At 42.6% G+C, this 18,860-nt stretch overlaps 1 protein-coding gene across 22 annotated transcripts in view; it reads left to right on the forward strand.

Moving 5' to 3' along the window:
* Nucleotides 1-832: 832 nt before the first annotated feature.
* Nucleotides 833-18,860, forward strand: part of ADGRL2 (adhesion G protein-coupled receptor L2) — a 204,548-nt gene continuing 186,520 nt past the window's right edge. For 9 of the 22 annotated variants that reach the window (XM_073643965.1, XM_073643970.1, XM_073643972.1 and 6 more), the window contains exon 1: nt 833-1,613. The gene's annotated coding sequence lies outside the window, so the exon portion shown is untranslated. The remainder of the gene's footprint in view (nt 1,614-18,860) is intronic. The other 13 variants (XM_073643954.1, XM_073643955.1, XM_073643957.1 and 10 more) reach the window with 3 other exon arrangements.

Below are 18,860 nucleotides of genomic sequence, written 5' to 3' on the forward strand. Positions count from 1 at the left end.
GCCCCCGGTATGTGCACGCTCCTGGCCCCCGGTATGTGCACGCTCCTGGCCCCCGGTATGGGCACGCTCCTGGTCCCCGGTATGGGTACGCTCCTGATCCCCGGTATGTGCACGCTCCTGGCCCCCGGTATGGGTACGCTCCTGATCTCCGGTATGTGCACGCTCCTGGCCCCCAGTATGTGCACGCTCCTGATCCCCGGTATGTGCACGCTCCTGAACCCCGGTATATGCACGCTCCTGAACCCCGATATGGGCACGCTCCTGGCCACGGGTATGGGCACGCTCCTGGCCACCGATATGGGCACGCTCCTGGCCCCCGGTATGGGCACGCTCCTGGCCCCCGGTATGTGCACGCTCCTGAACCCCGGTATGTGCACGCTCCTGATCCCCGGTATGGGCACGCTCCTGGCCCCCGGTATGGGCACGCTCCTGGCCCCTGGTATGGGCACGCTCCTGGCCCCTGGTATGGGCACGCTCCTGGCCCCCGGTATGGGCACGCTCCTGGCCCCCGGTATGTGCACGCTCCTGGCCCCCGGTATATGCACGCTCCTGGCCCCCGGTATGTGCACGCTCCTGGCCCCCGGTATGTGCACGCTCCTGATCCCCGGTATGTGCACGCTCCTGGCCCCCGGTATGTGCACGCTCCTGGTCCCCGGTATGGGTACGCTCCTGATCCCCGGTATGTGCACGCTCCTGGCCCCCGGTATGTGCAAGCTCCAGCTCCATTCCCCCAGGCTCTGTGCCGGGATGCAGGCGGTGCCGGCTGCAGGGAGGGGTCGGGGCTGGAGGAGGGGGCCTGGTCCGGGGCAGGCAGTTGCACAGCCGGCGCCGCCTCCTCCTCCCTCCTCCCTCTCTCTGCTCCGTGCAGCGCTCTGTGCCCGCAGTGTGTGCGGGGAGATGTGACAGTGAGAAGCCGAGCACAGGCCACCATGTCCCCGGGAGCGGCGAGCCGGACACCCCGCTTCTGATAGCAGCCTTCCGCCCTGCCAGTCTCCAGCGCACCGGGCAGCAGAGAGCACAGGGAGCCCGGCTGCCAGCGGTAGAGGGGCCCCCGCCTGCAACTCCTCTGCCCAGGACCCGGGGGCTCCGTGCACCGGCGCTGCTCTCACTTCTGCTGGGAAATGTTGACTTGATGTTGGAGACCTGAGAGAGACACAGGAGAGATCTGTGCCCTGAACTGGATCCAGCGCCCCATCACCCACTGGATCCCCTCTGCCTCTATCCCCTGGACCCCAGCCAGGAGTCTGAATCTACTGGGGTCCCCGAACCTCCTGGATCCCTCCCTGCATCCAGGATCCGGGCTCCTTCATTCTACTGGACCCCTTTTCCCTGTACTCCCAGGATCCCTAAACCTAATTGATCCCTTAAGGTCATTGGATCCCAGACGCCTCCCGAGTATAACTGGATCCCTCTGTGCAGTGCCCGGAGCCTCGTATTGGTGGACCCTGAGAAGCCTCCAGTGCTGGATGCAAGGATCAAGTCACCAGCAGATCCCCCAGCTCAGCCCCTGATCCCCGGATCCCACCTGATCCCATCCTTGTGTTACTTTACTTTGTGGAGGAAACTATTGGAACCTTGTACATTGTTACCTGGAAGCTGGGAACAGTCAGCAGGTAGGAGGGAGTCCGAGCTGGATGTATAGGAAGGCTCCTGTGTGTGAGTGCGTGGGTATATACTGTGTGCAGCCCTCTCCCTGGGTATATACTGTGTGCAGCCCTCTCCCTGGGTATATACTGTGTGCAGCCCTCTCCCTGGGTATATACTGTGTGCAGCCCTCTCCCTGGGTATATACTGTGTGCAGCCCTCTCCCTGTGTGTGTATGTGTGTGTGTGTATATATATATATATATATATATATATATATATATATATATATATGTATATATATATATATATATATATATATGTATTTATGTATATACTCCTAAGCGCTATCCCTATAGCTAAGTATACTGTGTGCAGCCTTGTCCCAGTATCTATATCTATACCATATGCAACCCACTCTCTGTGTGTGTGTGTGTGTGTGTGTGTGTGTGTGTGTGTGTATATATATATATATACAATGTATATGTTCAGCTTTTTCCTTGTGTAGAGAAGATATACATTGCTTCCTTCCTCCTGTATATCACTGTACACCTATATACTGTGTATGCAGCTCTGCCCCTGTACAAGTGATGTTCTCCTCTCCTTCCATATTACGATGTGTATGTATATATAATATACAAAGCTGCATACCCAATGTGTGTATATACACACTGGGTATACAGACTGCCTGGCAGTTATATATATATATATATATATATATATATATATATATATTCTCCCTGGATGCTGCACAACTCTCTTCTGTGCAAACTTCTATTATTTCCCTGCAGCAGAGGTTCAACTGGTGTATTGTGTCTTTTTACACTGAGGGTGGGGGGTCCATATTTAGGGGGTGCAGGCTGCACTGCAATGTCCTCCTCCCCCAGCTGCGATCCTGTGCATGTAACCTAATAGGATCACTGGATCTCTAGGGTGATCTGCTCCCAGGCGATGGGAGAGGCTGCTGCTGTGCATCCCTGTGAGCTGTAGACTGTGGGTAATAGAAGTCAGATCTCCTGTGTGTAATCTAGGGTAATGCTAGTCATAATCACCTTTTATATGGCACTAACATGTGGTGCAGCGGTGTACAGTGCAGGGAAGCTGCCTTCATCCCACACAAGGACATCATTGCTGGAAGGATTGAGGATCCTGCATGATCCTTATGCTGTAAATAAGAGTCGCAGGCAGAAAGCTCTTTATCCCCTTTGTGTTCTGCATGTGGGTCCCTTGTCTGCTTGTACCCACTCATGGGCAGGGGAGACAGACGGGCAGGGGGTAGTAGGGTCTTTGGAGACTGGGGGGCGGCGGAGCTGCTCTTGTATCTTGGGACAAGGAGAGGGGTTAAAGGAAAATGCAGCCAGATGTGAACTGGCTCCGGCGGTGGTGGTAGGAATGGCAACAATTAGATGCAGGATCCTTTGTTCTGAAGGAGCCAGACACAATCTGGGGGCCGACTTCTCAAACTTTGACAAAGGGGAATAGGCAGAGCCTTGGGCAATGGATGCTTTATGCCCATTAAAATGCCCTCTGGATTGATTTACTATTTTAAGGCTCAGTTTTTGGCCGTCCTATAAAGGGGGTGAATAGTTATGCCAGTTTACATGTCCACCCTGCATGGTTTGGTTTACTAAAGTGCTATTGATGCCAGGCCTGGGAGAAGGTGAGAAAATAAGAGCAGATGGTGCCAGGCAAATGCAGCCTTCTCCTGCGCCCACATCCCTTAGGTTGGCAAGGAAGGTGGAATGGGCATAGCTGCCTATGGTCTTATGCACCATGTCACAGCATTGCTTTACTAAGGCTTGATGCCCTCATGCACTGGATGTTTTTACCTGACCTTCGTCTCCTATAGGAGAAGGGCAGGAACATGCATGGCATGACGTGCACCGCTGCAGCGGGCAATGGAGGGGTGGTATCTGCAGGTTGCTGCTGGTTATTTTTGTGAAGCTGGCAATCCATTGCCCTGTGCCAACATCTCAGGAGCTCAGGTGTATGCCTGTTATATTTGCACATAAATATCCTGGTGCACAAAAGGATCCTTGTAGAACAAATGCCCTGTTTTGGCTTTTTTTTTTTTCAGCCTCTTCTCCAGCCCCCTCCTCTTTGTTGCTGCCACTAAGAGAGGTGCCATTTCACATCATTCTGCACAAATTGTTTGAATTAATGCAAGTGTGAATTCTTACGGTTCCAAGGGGTCGATTACCATATCAAAGCTCATCCAGCTTCTGGCTCATTGGAGAAAACTTTAGCCTGGCTTGCATTTCTCTACAGAATAGAGGCCCAAAGGGGCAGCGAGCGAGGGGAGGAGGGGGTGGAAGCTGGATGGTTAAAATGGGGCAGAGGAGGAGGTTGAATGGAAGCGTCTGCTGTTTTGTACTCATATTGACCAAGAAACATTTTTGGATAGAGATCTTGAAAGGAGCTAATCTGTTTAGAGCTCATGAAAAGTGACCTTTAAGAATGGTGCTGTGTATTGGGGGGAAAGGACCTTCAGTGGGTTTAGTGGATTGTGTTTGGCCTCATACGCTTCCATCGTTACCCATACCACATCATAAAAGCGTTTTAAATAATGACATGTGAGGCCAGCATCTCACCTTGTGGGGTGCACGCTATGGGGGGGTTGGCGTTATTTCAGCTGCAGACGCCAATACTGATATATAAGTCTTGTGCTCTGCCATTGTGACTATATGGTGTGCATGCAATTTTTTTTTCTGCCTTTATTATGCACCACTGAATTCCTTATCTTGTACTTCATATATAATATGATATATAGACTCGATAGCGGCACTAAATTATAGCCGCTGCGCAGTAACACTAATGCTAAAATGCGAGCATCGTATCCTGTGCCACAGCAGCAGATCCATACAGTGCTGATACTGACGTTTATTATGTTTAACATTTTTTTTTTGTTTATTATTTTATTGTGTGTAAACAATAAAACACAAATAAAAAAAATATTAACAGGTGTCACATCGATACATTGTAAATTGTTCCAATGAACATTCTACATATCAGGTGTCACATCGATACATTGTAAATTGTTCCAATGAACATTCTACTTATCAGGTGTCGCATCGATACATTGTAAATTGTTACATCGAACATTCTACAGATCAGGACACAGAATTTCCAGTCTTAATTTCCAGCTATTTTTTTTATGCATTTCATTACAATGTATTAAAAATCAATGGACCCAATTAGTGCAGCTTGGAGACACCATGTAAAATAAGTCCAACCTCGGTGCGTTAGGCCTTTTTTTTCCCCTCTGTACACTCCTGTTAAGCAAAAGGCTTCAGAGCAGTCAGTGCATTTGGTCTCCTGTCTGTGCCAAAAGTGATATTTCCTGCTAGGCGATCTATAGTCTGTCTAACGTGCTATCTGTTTTATTACTGTAAGTTGAGAATTTGAAAGGTATTAAACTTGGTCCATAGTTTGTTTTATAAGTTGAAATGAATTTATGGAGGGATAGCAGATATTTTTATTTTTTTTAATTTATTTATTTTATTTTTTTTTGCTACATGAAATTGATAGTTCTTTTATTGTAAGTGGCCTGGCCTAGCAGTTTACAAGAATTCCTTGAATGTATTTAATAAAAAGGAAAAAGGAGTGAGTGGGGTGGGGGGGGGGGGGGGGGGAGATAAATTATGGTGTAAGATTTCGTCGTTAGACAGAGCTTGGTCTGCTATGACTTTATCTCTTATAATTGCCGCCACCAAACAATTTCACGTCAGGATTTTTCTTGCTATTTTATGTCACGCGTGGCCTTGATGGGCGCCCGTACTGATCAGCTCCCCTTAACGTGCCTCAATCCGTACCCATAGGTCTCCATTTTGATGCCATTTTCACAATTCTGTTGCCGCCAGCAGTGGTTTGGATTACTTTAGAGGGATGTTAGCCCTTGAATTGGCATTGCAAATGTAAATGGATACCTTTTACCTAATACGACGTCCTCTGGTCACGCCGGTGTACAGATCATTGACCTACATTTAACCTGGGCACATTTAATGGTTGATTCAAGCCCGCATGGGGGTTTGTATGCAACATACTTATATTTTGGGTCCTTGGGAAAAAGACAAAGATGTTAGTGGAAATTATCTTGAAAGAAAGCTATTATTTCAGGTTTTAACTTGAACTTTCAATAAAAAATCTTTTTTAAAGGGTTTGGCTTGGGAAGGTTTTTTTATTGCTGTAACTTCAAAGAGAAGCAGAACCCTCCTTCCCATCCAGTCCTGAGATCCCAATCTCTCCTCCAGCCCTGCAAGTCCTGTTTTAATGCCGTAATTTTCACAAGCATCCGTCACATTAGCAACTACTCTCTGGGTGTTTCCCTTTAAAGAGGGCAAGGGGCCATCATTTATTTTGACCAATAGCCAAAGTTACCAGTACAGTTGGGAACCACCATCATCATATAGGTTTTCCTTCTGACCTACCTCGTATTAACCCTTCATAGTCCAAACCTGGAGATCCTCCTCCAGTTGGTAATTGATACATATGTTGGTCGAGTTTATGACATTGTTGTTTATACTTGCACCTTTTAGCTTTTAAAACGCCTCATATGTGCTTTTTATTGATCCCTTCATCAGCTCGGTCTTTGCTTGGTGCATTTTCGTATTGAATCGGTGACATTTTTCGAGTTTAATGAGACGTTACTTAAACTGCAATAAACACGTTTTATCCTTTATTCCATAGTTAGACTATTTATGCCACACGATTGACATTCTATTCATTATGGTACATCACGTCGGATTGCTGCTGATCTACAGTTCGTCCTGGCTCAATTTTTATTATTTTTCTTTTCATTTAGAACATTTTTATTTTTTTTTTCTTTATTTCATCCAAGCGCTTAATGTTAGCGTGCACCTTTCACAGTCTGTTGGGTAAGGTTCAATGTGATATATTGTTCCTTCTTGTTTTTCATGGTTTGATGTTTAACGGTGGCATTAAAATTAGAACTCGGGGTTTGTTTTGTTTTATGCGAAGCTGCCTGGATAATTACAGGAAAAACGAAATAATGACAACCCATAGACAATGAACACACTTCTTGTAGTGCAGCGTTTGCCATTGGGGAGGCTGGCAAACATTGATGTAACTTGAGGAGTCAGGGTCCTTACCAACAATGTGCCATTGTATGAGCGACCTGATTCATTCCCTGAGAAATATGTAGGCTTCTTTTATGAATCTACTTGTGTTGCAGCAGTAGATTATATTCTTCTCTTTTTTTTTTTTTTTCTTTTGTTGCCGACAGATACAGGCATGAAGAGCAGTGACAAGCTAGATGCTTTTTTATTTTATTCCATTTCCTATATATATATATATATATATATATATATATATATATATATATATATATATATATATATATATATATATATATATATATAATATTATAATTTTTTTTTTCATTACAGCCATTGCTGTCAATGTTTGGTCCGGATAGCTTTTACTTGCTAGAATTGTTCTGTTATTTAAAATATATCAGCGATTTCTTTCAAGATGCTCGATAGCTTCAGTATATAGTAATATCTAGTTCGTGAGCAGACACAGTATATAGAATTATTATTATTTTTTTAATAAATTTACATCTTTGGCATTTGTTGATTGTATAATTTTTTTTTTTAATTGCTTTGTGAAGGGGGCTCTGTGTGCGCGGGGGGGGTGGATATAACTTCTATGTACGTCTATTCTTCTCCCAGGCTAATTATGGATATTCTACATATTGTTCCTGACTTCTACGCTCTTCATGGTCATTCTTGCTCAGTGACTGTCCCCCACACTCTCCTTACTGATCGCCCACCATTCCCAGCCTGCCCCCTGCTTTTCATTTTACTCATTGTCTCCCCTATTATTGGAATCACCTTTTGGCCCCTTTCGCCAAATAACCCCCTTTTTTTTTCTTTGTTCCCTCTATTTTTAGTCCTCATTTCTAACACTTTCTTTCCGAGTTGTCACCCCCTCGTTACCTATATTATTCCCTATACTATCCTAATATGACTCTTGTGTCTCCCGCTTACCTTGTTGAGCCCCTTACCTGTTTGCCCCCCGTATTCTCCCCTCTGTTACGCTATATAGTCTTTGTACGACCCTCTTTCTTTCTCTGTCGCCCCCTCTCGTCTCTCTACCCACAGATATAAATGCAGCGTGTAGCTACGAGTCGGCCATTAGCTCTTCTGATGCCTCCACCTTATGTTGAGTGTAGAATAACATTTTGGCGTTGTTACAGATGATGTCCCATGCTGCACCACGGGGGGCTTCCTCAATTTATGGCCAAAAAACAAACAAAAAGCAAATGGTTTTACGAGATATTCTTGACTCGAGATAAAATGTAATTACTGCCTTGTCTGTGCCTGAATCCTGCTTGGCGATTCTTTGATATTTTTTTTTTGCTTCGGCTGTCACTTTGTGCTTTTGTTTTCCATCGAGTTATTTGCTTTTTTTGTATTGTGATTGCTGTAGTTTTAGTTATCGAGTGTGATACAATTTTTTTTTTTTTATTCAATGGAGGTTGAAAGTTTTTCATCTCTGCACCTGCTTTTGACATAGTCCCTTAAAGTGTTTAAGCACCTGCTCAGTGTCGTTGCCCCCGGACCCCCCCCATCCTTCCTTGGAACACATAGCATCTTGCTTCGTTTAGTTGCCATAACTAGCAGGGCTCAGAGAAGAGGGCAGGCTCTGTGACATTTGCAAATCCATTCAGGCACTCCCAGGGTCAGTGAGTCAATTTGCAAGAATTTCCGGGGAAACTGGTCAAGTACAAAGGACAAAGTCCCTTTTTTTTAAAAAAAAACATATTTTAAACCGAATCATCTTTGCCATAGGGCAGAAATAATTTGGGCTGTGCTCCTGCCTGCCTTATCCTTTACAGCAACATATTTTAGTCCTGATCGCCCGCTCTCTTGTCTATGATTAATATAGGCCATTTTATGTGTATATTAGATTATTTTGGTATTTTTTTTTATTTTTTTTATTACCCTTGGAAAAATGTCTCCTTATCCCAAAAATTCCATCATCTTTTTATGCGTCTTGGTTACCATATGTAAGACGAGAAATGGGACAATGGGTCTTGGAGGTCCATCATGGATGACTCCTTGGTTCTCTGGACGTGTGCTCGTGTTTTTTTTATAATGGATAGAGGTTTGTGGATGGAGACGTTGCTTCTCCATGTCCAGCTGTGTGAAGGTATGTCGCTCACAGCTTGATGGAGAATTACTCTTGACAGGACAACTCGGTCTTCCCTTTTGTATCGAACGTCGACTGTGGCAAAATCTTTTGCAGTTTCAAAATAGGTGAAATTAGCTATTAAGTCAATTAAGAAAGAGGAGTTCAAAAATAATAATAAAGGGGCAATCAATCTTAATGGTTTTTTTTTGTGCCATTTATGATGACTGTGGTTCTCAGGCCATATGGAGACTTGTGTGGTGTTCTTCTAAGGTTTTAGAAATATGTCTGCTCCGACGATCAACTGCTCCGGTTCTGACAGCCATCGGAGACTTGTGGGGTGTTCTTCTAAGGTTTTAGAAATATGTCTGCTCCGACGATCAACTGCTCCGGTTCTGACAGCCATCGGAGACTTTGTCTACGTATGTGAGTGTTAGCAGCTACTCTGTAGAGTTGTAGTTTTGTACAAGTGGCTTTAGGGTTGGTGCACCCTGAATTTTGTGAAATCTGATTTTTGTCTTGGTGTTTGAAACCTTGACCTATGTTGTTGGAATGATGATCTAAAGCAACTGCATCCCACCCGGCATCTCCCAGCTCCTCCCTTCATCCTCAGCTGTTCCTTTACCCATATTCCAAGTTATTAAGGGTGTAGAAGAATGGAGCTCGTGTCTGCAGCCAATGTGGTGGCATGCCAGGCTTGGCACTTTGCGACATGTTGAGATAGAGCTAAATCCACACCTTCTTGTTGGTATTGGGGGGTAACCGGGTTAAGGTATTATTGTAAGTTTTGCATTCTAGGGTCCCATAGTTTTCCCAATACTCTTTGGCCCTTATGTGGGACAATCCGGCGTCCTGCTCTCGTCTTCGACCGCTATAATAACATCACGAGGTGTTGGGTCTTATTTTCCTCGGTTTCATGCTTCACCTTGTACCCATGGAGAGGTTGAATCACTGTAGTGATCGGTGAGAGGAGAAGCGAGCTCCTGATAACGTGTCTCACGTTGGTTTTCAGTGGCACGTCATGTTCCGTCTCCGGTATTTTCTTATCAATCAACGCCTCTGTCCGATTATTGCTGTGGATACAGATGACAGAATATTCTATCACCCATTACTGTCGAGAGCCATTCTTGGCAGCTGTGGGGTGGACTGACCTTTTGGTAATTCCTCGCTACTTTGCTTCTTTGAAAAGGCTCTTCTCTGTATTTAAGTAGCAGGTTTATTATAGAGTCTCATATTTACAAGTTGTTTGTTTGGAGGACGGAGGACAACATGGGACACCGGGACTGATCTCACAGCCACTAATTTGACTTGTATGAATCAGTGGAGAGCCGGACTTATTTGCATGTGTATCAGCCTCACTGCTTACATGTAATCCATCTCATGCTCTTGTATTGTCTCCGCACTGCTACAAATTAACACTTTGCTTACGCTGTGCCCTGCAGCAGCCGGAGGTTGAGCTTACAACTATTAGATTTCTATGGGTTTTATACTAGCATTGACCATCTAAGAGCTTCTTCCTACTATTTCAGAAGTATGTATATATGCGTATGTAGCTTCTGATTGGTGTGTGACTGTGCAAAAGTATTTCCTTTTTTTTATTTTAGCAATTTGGGCTATTTGTGAGGATGGGGTAAGGGTGGGTGGAGGGCTTGTCTCAGCCTTGTGTCTGGGATTTGCATCCATTTAATTACTGAGATTCCTGTTTTACAAGTGGTTACCAGCGCTTTCCAATTTACCATCAGTGGATCCTTATCTGGAAGTCTCCTTATTTGCTCCAACAGGTACTTTTTATGGAAAGTGCACTCCGGAGGTGAGGGGGCTGCGGAGGTGGGGGGCTGCGGGTGGCCATGGTGGTGGAGGGATATCACTGTTGACTTTAAACAGCATTTCTTGGAGTGTTTCTCCCTAGTGGTGTAATTTTTGTCTAAAGGTCAGGCTGCCAGAACAGATTTATGCTCTACACAAGACAGGAAGGATTTTTAGAAAGCTCCCACCCAAGAGCATTTTATAAAATAACGCAGCAGATTGCAAACAACAACAACAATGGCCTTTTCTTTTTTGCTCCTAGTATTTTGGCTTTCTATGTAATTTTTCATTTATTATTTTTTTTTTTTGTGAATTGTGACCCAGCCTTTTTTTATCTTTTCTGCTTTGATAAAAGAATCATCATTATTGCAATACTTAAAGCATTCCTAACGGGAGGACACAAAGGAGCTGCAGAGTTTACAGAAGTCGACCTTTTATTTTTAGACTCTTTAATATTCAGGACATGTTCTTTTCGAGCTTTGGAAATGTACTTGAAGGAGGGAAAAGTATTTAAACATGGAGAAGGTCCAAGTGCATGCTCCACCAAGGAGGACAAAGCAGGCGAAAGGGATCTTTGTAGCTGGGGGGGGGGGGGGGAGGGAGCAATGGCCAGGATGTACAGGGGGGTTTCTGCAGGCGTAGGTTGGCTTGTGTTAATGGTCTCCTTGCCTTTGGGGATGATTGTTGATGTGCAAAGTCTCAACTCTTGTTTGTATTCAGTCTCTTAGTCCTAAACAGTAAAGACACATTCCTCCATGTTTGTGGGAGCTGATCTTTTTGGGGTCTCTGCCTCTACTAAGTGATTTTCATTTGCGTCTGGTTGACTTAAGACCTTCTTTTTTTTTTTGGGTGGTAGAGGGCAAGTCCATTTTTGGAATGGTGAGTTGTTTTTTGTGGCAGTGACCAGACAGGAGGAGGGTGGAGTAAATTAGTTATTGTGGATGTTTTTTGATTGTTGCACACACTTTTGGATGGAAAGAAGTGAATTGTGTTTATTTGGTGGAGTCGAGCGCCCGCTCGCTCGCTGCAGCCTCTTATGTCAGAGCTTCGTTCCAAGCCTTTAACTGCTTAGAGCTCTCTTGATCACAGTATGTGCGCGGCATCTCTTAGGACTGACAAGGCCTCCTTTGCTATAGTTTTGCTGTTACTTGATAGTCAGTGACCATTCATTCTTTCAAAATATGCCCTCGGACGCTCAAAGCTGCCAAACCTGATCTGCAAATATAAAGGACATTCCCAACAGCAAGGAGCCATGATAAGAAAATACTTGGCAGAGCTCTAGTCAGGTCTTCAGACCTTTTGTAACCTGGAAAGTCAGTATCTTACTTTCATGCATGTAACTGTATAACTCCAGGCTGCTCTACTGATAACCGAGGAGAGAAAAAAAGGTAAAAACTCTTTTTTTTTTTTTTTTTTTTTTTTCTGTTACGTTTTTTCATACTTTTTTTTTTTTTTTTTGTTTCTCGCTTGTCTTGCCGGTTGTGTTTGGCATTTTTTATCTGTTTCCTATTCGATATTGCCTGTGATTTAGTTTTTAATCTATAGATTACAGCTAAGCTGGAAGTTGTTTGCATGCTTGTATCTACCCAGGGCAAATCTTTCCAGTAAAATATAATTTATTTAGTGTTTTGCAAGGGAATACAAAACTATAACTATAATGGGCATTTTAGGATGTGAAAGCTTCTGTAGAGGCTTATGTTTTCTCATCTCCTGAAAGTATAAATCCATGACATTAAGTGTGGGCTTTTTTCCATTTCATTTGGTCTTACTAAGAGAGCGAGAGAGCTCGGTATTTGCAAGTTGTATTAAAATGCACTTTACACGGATAAGTAAAAATACAAAAGCACTGAGCAAAGTAACTTTTTTGTTTTTTGTCACGGAGAGCGACTGCTGCATAAATACTCGGACTAGTTGTGAGTTTTGGCCAACTTTTGTGGAGCGTGGGAACTCGTGTTCCTCTTGCATTAAAGGGCACCTCGGATCTTGCTTACTCAAGCTCCTTGGAGGTGTTTGGATTAAGACGCTACTTTGCCAGCTGACTGCCCAACTCTCACACTGGTGATTTAGTGCTGGATTTATCTTCTAGCTTTTGGATTTTGTACAGTCTCGTCTTGGGTGTAGAGGAGCGTAGCAGGTCCCCATGGTGGTGCCAATACATTATTTATTCTGGCTTAAGCCCTTTGCTAATGTGCAAAAAGCGAGTTTTGTTATTGTTAAAGCAAATGGCCCTTTTAAGTAAAGAAATGGTTAAGTAGATCCGTTGTAATATGTAGTTGTCTAATGAAGAGATTTACGGCACTGGCGAGGGCTATTGTGTAGGCATTACCCTCTCACAGCATGCACACGTATTATCTTAACTACTCTGCCACATTTCATAGGAAACATTTTCATAAGAGGGCTCGAATATTAAATACAACAATTGCTCTCCAATAGGATTATTGTAACATGAAATAAAGGAGGGAAAAAAAAAAAAAAAAATGAAGCAAGGTCTGAACTGTGAATGGTGCGCCGAATTAGGATTTTTGTGTCAGAGCGCGATTACTCCTCCGTGTAGTGAAAAACGTGCACAGTGGGAGTGCGCTGAAAGGAACACTGCTTTCACAGATATTGGTTTCAGTGAATGACTTCCAGATCTGTAGGGATTTGGGCTGTGACCGCTTCAAGAATCTAATTTCTGATAATCTGCAGGCGCCGAAATTTTGCCTTTTGCCGAGTTAGGAGGGGATAAAAAAATGAGCGTATCAAAAAGTTTCATCCAAGAAATAGGTTTGTCATTAATGGGGAGCAATCATTATCCTCGGTATACACGAGACATCCGACATAGAAGTCTATTGACCAACACAACAGGGAGCCTAAAATGGCTCATTTCATTTGGATATCTCTAGATTTAATGACTGTTTATATGATTTGCAGTGGTGCGCGCTTCGGGATTGCTTTTCTTTTCTTTTTTTTTCTTTTTGGATCCAGTTGTATTTTGATTTTCATCCAAGTTAACTTTGCTCAATGTGACCTCCCGGAACAGGAAAGGCTCAAAGACTTCTAGTACAGGTGTGATTTATACTGCTAGGTCTTGGTTGTGTTCACCCAGTCTTTATATAGTAGGACTTGGTTGTCTCGACCTAGTCTGTATATAGTAGGACTTGGTTGTCTTGACCTAGTCTGTATATAGTAGGTCTTGGTTGTGTCGACCTAGTCTGTATATAGTAGGACTTGGTTGTCTTGACCTAGTCTGTATATAGTAGGTCTTGGTTGTGTCGACCTAGTCTGTATATAGTAGGACTTGGTTGTCTCGACCTAGTCTGTATATAGTAGGACTTGGTTGTCTCGACCTAGTCTGTATATAGTAGGACTTGGTTGTCTCGACCTAGTCTGTATATAGTAGGACTTGGTTGTCTCGACCTAGTCTGTATATAGTAGGACTTGGTTGTCTCGACCTAGTCTGTATATAGTAGGACTTGGTTGTCTCGACCTAGTCTGTATATAGTAGGACTTGGTTGTCTCGACCTAGTCTGTATATGGTAGGACTTGGTTGTCTCGACCTAGTCTGTATATGGTAGGACTTGGTTGTCTCGACCTAGTCTGTATATGGTAGGACTTGGTTGTCTCGACCTAGTCTGTATATGGTAGGACTTGGTTGTCTCGACCTAGTCTGTATATGGTAGGACTTGGTTGTCTCGACCTAGTCTGTATATGGTAGGACTTGGTTGTCTCGACCTAGTCTGTATATGGTAGGACTTGGTTGTCTCGACCTAGTCTGTATATGGTAGGACTTGGTTGTCTCGACCTAGTCTGTATATGGTAGGACTTGGTTGTCTCGACCTAGTCTGTATATGGTAGGACTTGGTTGTCTCGACCTAGTCTGTATATGGTAGGACTTGGTTGTCTCGACCTAGTCTGTATATGGTAGGACTTGGTTGTCTCGACCTAGTCTGTATATGGTAGGACTTGGTTGTCTCGACCTAGTCTGTATATGGTAGGACTTGGTTGTCTCGACCTAGTCTGTATATGGTAGGACTTGGTTGTCTCGACCTAGTCTGTATATGGTAGGACTTGGTTGTCTCGACCTAGTCTGTATATGGTAGGACTTGGTTGTCTCGACCTATCGACCTAGTCTGTATATAGTAGGACTTGGTTGTCTCGACCTAGTCTGTATATGGTAGGACTTGGTTGTCTCGACCTAGTCTGTATATGGTAGGACTTGGTTGTCTCGACCTAGTCTGTATATAGTCTGTAATTTCCCCTATTCTTATACAATCCATATTAAACACTAATTTGACTGGAAACAACTTCTTATGTATACACCCTACCTCCTCTGCATCCTGCCTGAATATCTGCCCGAGCTCTCTTTGACCTTCCCCAGACGTCGCTGGTATTTCTGTGATATCAGTTTAGAGACTGTCAAATATTTTGACTCCTCTTATCTAAGAGTTAATTATACAATGTAGTTTAAAAGGTGTCCGAACACTTCTGGTCCCTTAGTCTGTGAATGAAAAACGTGTCGAAATTCCCGGGAGCATTGAACTCTATAGGCCAAGGTTGGCTACAGCATGTGTATTTGCAGGGAGGCAGTTGAGTCTTTTTCCCAGGCTTGCATGTTGTACGTACAGAAATAAACCTTCCTACTCTTGTTGTTTTATCAATAGTCATTGATTAAGTCTAGGGGGTCCATGCTCTTGTTTTGGAAAAGTGTGAGTAATTTCAATTAAAATTATGAAAACTTCCAAAAAATGACAATTTGGCTTCCACATTTTGTTTCCATCATCCATGCAGTAATAAGTGACTTTTTTGAGCTTGTAAGAAATGATTTCTGTGTTTTACCACGGATGGTTTTAAACCTTTGGGTAATTTGTCTGACGATTTTATGGCGTGAAGACTTATAACATAAGACCGCAGTTATTACACTCATGAATATTGTCAAGCGATTTTCCTATTTCATAATCTTCCCTCTGTTTGATTATATTGTCTAGGAAAAAGCATTGTTCGGGGTCCTATTACTACATCTTTTAGGGTAGTCTCCGGAGTAGCCCCCCAATACTCTCTTCTCCCTCGCAACCCAATAAATACTCAGTAGAAAGCGCCTGGTAGTCACTGTTTATTGTGCTAGTACAGGTTGTCTATTGGCTTTTTTGTAGGTTTGTAGTCTTTGAGCTTGGGAATTTCCTTGCAAATCATTTCCCGTTTTTGTCTTTTTTTTATATTGAAATTGCACAGTGTAATTTTACATTTTAGACGGTATTCATTTGCTACTTTTATGTTTTGATGCTTCATATTTTTATATCTAATTTTGCTGCATTTTGTCTGTAAATCTGGATATTTTTGAAACTTTTGGAAAACAAATGACCATATAAAAATGGTTAATGGCAATGCTGCTCATATTCTATAAATCAAGTATAACTTTGCAGTCTGTGATATTTATTTATTTTGCTCCTTTGCATATTTCAAATCCCGATGTGTGTGTATATATATTTTTACTACTTTCTGTGGATCCACTTGAATTTCTGTGCATCTATCTGGCTGAAACCTAAGAAGTCAGCTAGGCATCAATCATATCACTTTTCGGTTTTGCTGTAAATAGCAAACACCATGTTGCCGGAGGGATCACACAGCTCCTTGCAGACCATTTGGCAATGAATTGAATGCAGCCTCATGTAACATAGGTCTATTTTGAGGTTGATACCTGCTTTTGGTTCTGCTTTAATTCTTAAGCCTTCTTTAATTCTGCTGATAAAGATATGTTGGGAATAGTGCAAATGGCACTTCCATACGTGCTGACAGAGTCCAGATTGTGGGTCTGTTCCTTTTTTATGTTCATAAGTGATACTCCGTACTTGTGTCTGGTCTGTGTCGAAACGATGCCAAATTGTTCTTAGACATAACAACAACAGCCGCCGATAACTGGAAACAATGTCATCGCAGATATTGGGGTAAACATCAACACGAGTCGTTAAAAGTCTTGGCTGAACTCTTCTACTTCTTGAATTGATGTTTTGTAGCACAATTGTGACTTTCTCGTGATCTTATTCCCTAAATGAATAAGATGGAAATATGTGACCTAATCTCATGTAGTGTCGTTTTTTAGGTTGTGATTATTGGCTAAGCTCATCTAAAAAGGCTCTACTGTAAGAACATATCTCGAAGTCTAGTTAATTTTTTTTCCATTGTGGAAAGTTCAGACATTTTTCAAAGTTTTGATGCTTTTTTTCTAATACAAAATTTACTCCCTCCCCCCCCCCCCCCAAAAATGAAGTCATCATGTTATCCCTGAATTTCTACATATTCATCCTAATACTAGTTCCAAATAGGGTCAACCCACAAATATGACTTACTGTGCCCTAATTAAAAAAAACTTTTGTCTTGTTATGGTTAGTAACCTCCTCCATAATTCCTGAAGATTGGGCTCAGTGGCGCTCCTCCCCACTATCCGCTTTTAAGTATTATATTTCTTCTAGACTTTTTCTCATGTCTCCTCTTCCATCCATCTCTCCTGCTGGTCACATTGAACTTACAATGGCTTTCTTTGACCGGTAAGCCGTTGTGACCTTGTTCAATAAACGATCTGCTGTAGAAATTGATAATTAGTGCTTGCCACTAGAAGTTCATTTGCATGTCATTAGAGCTCCTAGTGATCGACCTGTATGTACTTTATTTTTGTGACCGGAGTCTATAGTTAGAACACATTGTTACCATTTGTCTGTGAGAATGTGCCGTTTGATGCAAATGCAACTTTTTTTTGTCCTCCTGCTCTCCACTTCTGAACACTTAGGAGCTGATTTGTTTACAATGGACTTTTAGCTTGTTTTTCTCATGAGTTCATTCTTTGGCTTTATATCCAGATTTTATTTCTTTCGAGATGATATGTTGAATTGAAACATTTTGATACTGATAAGAGGTAAACATGGAGGCTTTACTTTGGCTTGGTTCTACTTACTGGTCATGATGATGAAATGTTTTATGGCATCCGGGGGCAAGGAAGTTATGGCTTTGGCAGCAGATGTGGAATCTAAATTTCAAGTGTTTTTAGGACAGAGGATTTATGCTTTCCACCGGATTTTGGACCATGCCTACGTGTTCTGTTGTAGAATGTGTTGTATAACTAATTACGTTTTGCTCGAATAGGTGTCAAATGGTTATACCTTCCATTCTGGGTAACACCTGTAACTTTTCCAATAGCTAGAAAGTTCTTCAAGTCAATGTAGTTGTTCACTGCTTTCTAGAAGAGTCATATATCATAGACAGCACTTGTGGCTTCTCCATTATGGAGGACTTCTTCCACTATCACTTATAGTCAATTGCTTACAGTTTGGCTTACAAGGACAGTGACTAGATCATCTAGTTATCTCTTGCACATACAGAAGCCATCATTCCCTGAAATGAGGATTTGAGCCATTTTATAGCCTTTCAGACCAGGATGTCCATCTTGGCCATACACTATTGTGTTTACGGCACAAGACACTTAGGTCACTACTCCGATCGTGATCCATTTAGCTAAGGTGTGATTGTTTTCATGATTTATTGAAGATTAAAGTGCTTCTGTAGTATTTTAGACTTCACCATGCATATAAATGAATCACCCTGTTAATGTGCCCAATTACTCTCAATTTTTAATGTCTTGTTTAGTCTTTTGTTTTGTTTGTTTTTTTTTGCGTGGTGGATTTATTTTAGATGGTTGTTGGTTCATAGTCTGGACATTTTACAATATTTAATGGATCCAACCACTGCCAACTGATTAGAGAAGACATTTTTGGTGCGTGATGTGGGGAAGGGTGAAGCTACTAGGTCTCAGTCTGAACGTCTAGATGCAGGTGTGTAGCAAGGAGGGGGTCGAGGTTGTTTAGAAGTCCTTCTGGTTTCTATTAAGGATAAAGACAATTCCCCTGTTACCAGATTAATGTGGATTCCTGTAATGTTACAGTAACACAAATCTACTAGTAGTCCTGAATGTCAAGAATAGATGCAGGTTTAATCAATTTTTTATTACGGTGGATGTAAACTTGTGGCTCCTATCCCAGCTTTCTCTGAAGCATAGTAACCATGTATCTGCTTATTAATGCAAATATTTTTTTATTTCCTTTGTCTCGCACACTGTTTTTGTTTGGAGATCCTCCGCAGTGTCTGTGCCAAGTAATGTTACAGGGTTTTATGACTGCTGGAAATTCCATTTGTGGTCAAGTAAGAAAAATAGCATGGATATTAAAAAAGAAAAGAAAAACAGCGTTAATAAATATCATACTTTTATCACGCCCCAAAATGACCTTCACTCATGCCCGATGAACATTTACTTAGCTGACAAATACAAGGCTTTTTGGAATATGTTTTTGT

Source organism: Phyllobates terribilis, unplaced genomic scaffold (assembly GCF_046119375.1).
Source record: "Phyllobates terribilis strain yellow unplaced genomic scaffold, ASM4611937v1 Scaffold_8__6_contigs__length_399053987, whole genome shotgun sequence".
Lineage (NCBI taxonomy): Eukaryota > Metazoa > Chordata > Amphibia > Anura > Dendrobatidae > Phyllobates > Phyllobates terribilis.